Below are 6,000 nucleotides of genomic sequence, written 5' to 3'. Positions count from 1 at the left end.
TATATATATTTTTTTATTTGTATAAATTAACAATTACAGCGCATATCTTACAAATCAAAAAGATATGTACAAGTATAAATATAGGTGGTTAAGAACAAAGCAGCCATCGAACAAAGAACAAAAGAACAGTATAGGTCAGAAATAACATAAAGCAGCATACAAGTACATTAAATGACCTTCCATATAAAGTAAAAAACAAAGAAATCAAAAATACGCACACACAGTCTAGCTACATCAGTTGAAAAGCAGCATCAAAAATTCCAGTAAGGTGTGAGCTTTATTTAAGTTACACTTGTACACTTCAATAGAAGGACTTCATTTTTAAAGTCAGCAAAAATCGGAGTAATTTTCAAGAAGCGACATTTATGAATAAAAATATTTGCAACTATAAATAAGTTCTTAATCCCAAATTCTATTTTCTGTTTGCAGGCCAAATCGAATTACTTGAAAGGTTAGAGAAGGGCAGTCAATATTTTTAGAGGTTAACCAGTTCTGAAAATCATCCCAAAAAGATCTGGAACTTTCACATGAATAAAAAAGGTGCTCTGTAGTCTAAATATCAGTGTTGCAAAAAGTGCATGCGTTCGTATCTATATTGAATTTCTTGTGAAGATAGTCCTTGGATGGGTATATGGCATTTAAGATTTTAAAGTGATTTTCTTTTGCTTTTGGTGAAATTGGAAAAGAAAGATACTTAGTCAAAAACCTCGAATTATAATCTTTAAACAGATATTTTCTTTTTAATTGAGAAGGAAAAAGTTGTTTGGTTAGAATTGTCCTTAAAAATGTAATATTGCATGTCTTTCCTTTAAATTGACGATCATCAATAATTAAGGACGGTTCACGAATTATAGAGGAAGAATAGGTTAAACTGGCTTTAGCCATCTGAATCATTGCAGGGGGAATGGCTTTCACAACTTTAATGAATTTACTTTGAGTACATGATAAGCCATAATTATCTTAATATACATTGCCGTCATTGTCTAAAAGGTGTAAAACGGTCCAAATTCCATGATCCCTCCAATCCTTATAAAAGATGTATATTGATAAAAAAGAAAATCCATCTGTTGTTCCAAATCGAATTTGTATGTGGAGAAAAATTATGCTTGTAAATCATTTTCCAGTACTGGAGAACCTGTTTATGAAAATTGGATAATTTAATTGGTAATTTGGAAATTTCTAAGTCACACTTTAAGAGAAATTCAATGCCACCAAGCGTCTCGAAAATTACTTTGGGGAAATAAAACCAAATACTGTTTGAGTTATTTATGAAAGACTGCAACCATTTGAGTTTGATGGAACCATCCACTGCTCAAAATCAATCGCATTCAAACCTCCTTCTTCAAATGATTTCACTTCATCGTTTTTCCTAATATAATGTTGCTTGTTTCTCCAAATGTAATTAAAGTGAATTTGATTTATATTATTGATTAGTCTATTGGAAACATATAAGCATTTGATGGAAAAATCAGTTGAGAGATACCTTCTGTTTTAGTAAGCAAGACGCATCCAAAGATGGAGAGGTCTCTTTGTAACCAGCTGATTTGGATCTTTTTAGATTTCTGGGTAATATGCTCAAAATTTAGATTTTCTCTATTATTTGTATTCTTTGAGATTATAATACCCAAATATTTAATTTCAGTTTTTATAGCTATGTTAAGAGAGATATTGGGTTTACAATCATGAATAGTTAATAATTCGCATTTTCTAATATTCAGGTACAAACCAGAGGCCTTTGAAAATAGTGAAATTTCATTTAGTGTAAGAGGAACCTGTGACATGTTCTTTAAAAACAGTGTAGTATCATCTGCTAATTGACTTATGATCAATGGGGCTCCCATCAAATTCAGTGGTTGAATATTTGGATTGTGTTTCATGAAAATAGCTAAAAGTTCCGTTACAATAATGAAAAGTAACGGAGAAGCTGGACACCCCTGACGGATTCCTCGACTGATGTTAAATCGTTTAGACGTTCCAGAAGGTAAAGAAATAGAACTATTGATGTCAGAGTATAATAAAGAAATTAAATCTATGAATTTTTTTTACCAAAATACTGTAAAGCTTTTAAAATGAAAGGATGTTCGACCGTATCAAATGCTTTATAAAAGTCTACAAAAAGAATCACACCATCATCTTCAATTAAGTGATTATAATCCAGTAGATCTAAAACCAATCTAATATTATTGTGGATAGAACGATTTTTAAGGAACCCAGATTGTGTTTCACTAATAATCTGATCTAAGCTGTCCTTTAATCCGTTTGCAATAACATGAGCAAGAATTTTATAATCTGTATTCAATAGAGTAATTTGTCGTAGATTATCGATTAGTCTTTTATCTTTACCAGGTTTGGGAATAAGGGAGATAAGACCCTGTTTCATTGCCGTTGCTAATGTTTCATTACTAATGATTTCCTTAATAGTTTTGAAGAAAAATTCTTTTATTTCTTTCCAGAAGAATTTATAAAAGATGGCAGTCAAGCCATCCCGACCAGGAGCTTTGTCCATTTTCAGTTTGTTTAAGGCTTGATCTAAGTGATCCAGCACCGCAGCAATTTCCTAATGTTGTAAACCTCAACATCTGGCAATAAACCCATTCTGATTCTGATTCTGATATATCAGAATCACAAATTTCTCTGAATACAGAATCGATTTTTGGAATATAAGGTTCAATCTGATCAAAAACGACAAAAGGGATTTCTTATCAGCCTCCGATATAAACTGTCTATTACAATAGCTATTTATATTGTAAAGTAATTTACTTTCAGATTCCTTTTGTTGTCTACTTTTCATTTTACTAAACGTAATTGAAAATTCTCTAACTTTAAATTAAAAAAATTCCCATCCGTGTGTGTAAGTACCAATTGTTCCATCATTGCAAATTTCATGGAGGAGGTCTTTAACCATCTTAACATACTCATCATCAATTAACAGATCTGCATTGAATTTCCAGTAGTCTTTTTTAAATTGTGTTTTATTTTCAGGGTTAAGTTTAAGAGTAATAATACTGTGATCTGTCAATGGGGCTGCTGAGATGGAAACATGTGAAACATATCTATATAGTAAAGTTGAGCCCAACCACAGATCTAATCTGGACATATTATCTCCCACCATCAACATCTCCCACCCCATGCAGCAGACTGTGACAGCACTGAGCAGCTCCTTCAGTGGGAGACTGCGGCACCCACGGTGTGGGACGGAGAGATTTCGCAGGTCTTTCCTCCCCACTGCTGTCAGACTCCATAATAAAGACTTTAACTGATCAAGCACACACATCCATACATATGCAATAATACTAAGTGCAATAATCCTTTCTGTCATCGTTGTATTTTTACTCAGTTGTATATAGTATTTGTATTTGTATTCTATTTTTATCTTATTGTATATTTATTTTATTTTATTCTACTGTATATAGTATTTTATTTTATTCTATTCTGTACAGTTGTGTACTGTATTTATTCTTATTGTATTCTAATTTTTGCCTCATAACTTTTGCACTGTCCACTTCCTGCTGTGACAAAACAAATTTCCCACGTGTGGGACTAATAAAGGTTATCTTATCTTATCTTATTACCATTTGGTTTAATCCAAGAGAATTGAGTAACTCCAGGCTTTTTCTCTCTCCGTATATCACTTAAATTGTTTGAATCAATGAACTTTGTTAGAATTGGATTCCACTGATTAATACTGTATCTAGGAGGATTTCTATCCTGCCATTCATTTGGAACAAGATTAAAGTCACCGCCTAGTAATACATGGTCTGTGTGGTATAAAAGTTTATACTCGGAAAGGACATCTGTTATTTTTTCCAGCATGAGCTTATTTAGAGTTACAGAGGAGTACCCATAAACATTTACTAGAATCACAAATGAACCATCAATATTCAATACAACTGCCAGCCAGTGTCCTGAATTATCAGCCTGAAAAGTCACAACCTTCCCTGGACATCGGTAGAAACAGAGAGCTACTCCAGCAGAGTGGTTGGATCCGTGGCTGAAGAGGATTTTTTTCACCCCACTGATTTGACCAGAAGGTGGCATCAGCGTCACTTGAATGAGTTTCTTGTAGTAAGGCGCAATTCGCTTTTAGCCCTTTGATAAACAAAAACATTGCTTTTCTTTTAACGTTATCCCTGAGACCTCTAACACTCAACGACACAAAGGATAAAAATGTGCGTAGGACAAAAAAAAACCAGAGTTCAAAATATTAAGAATATCAAACTTGAATATATACAAAAAAGAAAAATGTTGTGCCGTTTTCGGTGGCTTCAGTGACCCTCGAGCTCCCGGCTTGCTATCGAGCTGGTGGGTAGCTGATGCTCCGAAAACGTCGAAGCACTTTTGCAAATATGCGATATCTTGATAAACCTAGCAGATATTTGATGTTTACACAGCTAGTTTCTCGCCTGAAAATATGTTAAAAGTTTATTTTGTGACCTAGAAAGATTAGTAAGAGTAATTTTAAAACTTAGTAGCGGCCGCCATTATTGGAAACTGGAGTTTGGCTATGAATTCTGGGATATGGTAAGACACGAAGGACACACCCGACCCATCCTTCAAATTCGGGGAAAAGGAGTCATTTGTCGGCTGCATTCGGAGGAGTCTACGAATTTGGACAGCCTTCGGCGCGTCGCTGTGACATAATCGGTCTACAAATGCGGCCTCAGGAGGATGCAACCCATGACTTTGGACACGACCAATGTCCGGTGCACGCTTCGTGGTCCCATATATCCCACAATCCATAGCGCAGCGGTGGGTGTGGATAATTTTGCTGCAAAATACGGCAGAAGGCAGAAGGGAGCGGCCGAAGATTGAACTGTCAAAAGTAAGTACTGAATATGATGTCACTTATGTGCGAATCTTTAATAATGAAGAACATTAAAACATTACTGTTGGCCACATGTCGGCAAAGTTATGTGACATTAGCAGTGTTGGGAAGGTTACTTTTAAAATGTATTCCACTAAAGATTACAGAATACATGCCCCAAAATGTATTCAGTTACGTTACTCAATGAGAGTAACGTATTCTGAATACTTTGGATTACTTAATATATTATCATGCTTTTTACAACTGCATGAATGTACTGTTGCTGTGTGATTCATTACTATTACTGAAGGTCCTCGGCTCCGAACCGTAGTAAAGGGACCTCTGGCTAATACGTCGGTTCCGTGTCAGGCTCATAGCCAAAAAATAGAGACAGAGAGAGGTGTTGAAAGGCTGCTCCAACGGAACTTATTGTTTCGGAGGAAAACATGAACACAGCGTACAGTCGAGTCTTAATAGCTTACTTACAACTGGGCTCGTCAGGCACTCTTCTTGGCTGCAGTGGTTATTATTGTTTCTGCTCGGTGACAGCTCGTACTTTTCCACTCACATTTTCCTCCCTCCTCGCGCTCACGGACACATAACAGGTATGGCAGTCCATTCTCCCTGCAGCACGGACTACACTGCCATAAGGCTACATTCTTTAGGCTTATTAGCTTAGCACAACAACAACAACAACAAAAAAGCGCTCTCTCACCCAGGAAACACACAGTCGCAGAGAGAGCGCGTCACCATGGCAACCGTAACGCTGCCGCCTGGAACAACAGAACATAGCTGTCAAACAAAACCCAAACAGTCCTGACCCGCCACAATATGAAACAGGAAAATACCGCCGTGTAATCCATTTATTTCAACAAAGTAACTGTATTCTGAATACCACCTTTTTAAACGGTAACTGTAACAGAATACAGTTACTCATATTTTGTATTTTAAATACGTAACGGCGGTACATGTATTCCGTTACTCCCCAACACTGGACATTAGTGATGTTTGTACTACGTCAGCGTTAACTTGGTTTTAAAGCCTCTACTCTGCCCAGTTTGACCCATTTAGCAGAAGTCAGCCTGTTTAAGGCTCTGATATCTATTCTGTATGACTTAAAGCAGTTATGACATGGTCTGATTTTCTCACCCAATAAAGGAATATTTAATATATCAGTCTACTCTTCATTCTATCAG

Source organism: Diplotaxodon limnothrissa, linkage group LG13 (genome assembly GCF_057381915.1).
Source record: "Diplotaxodon limnothrissa isolate DT_005_m linkage group LG13, D_limnothrissa_male_GT1.1, whole genome shotgun sequence".
Classification (NCBI taxonomy): domain Eukaryota; kingdom Metazoa; phylum Chordata; class Actinopteri; order Cichliformes; family Cichlidae; genus Diplotaxodon; species Diplotaxodon limnothrissa.
This window is presented reverse-complemented; position numbering follows the sequence as displayed.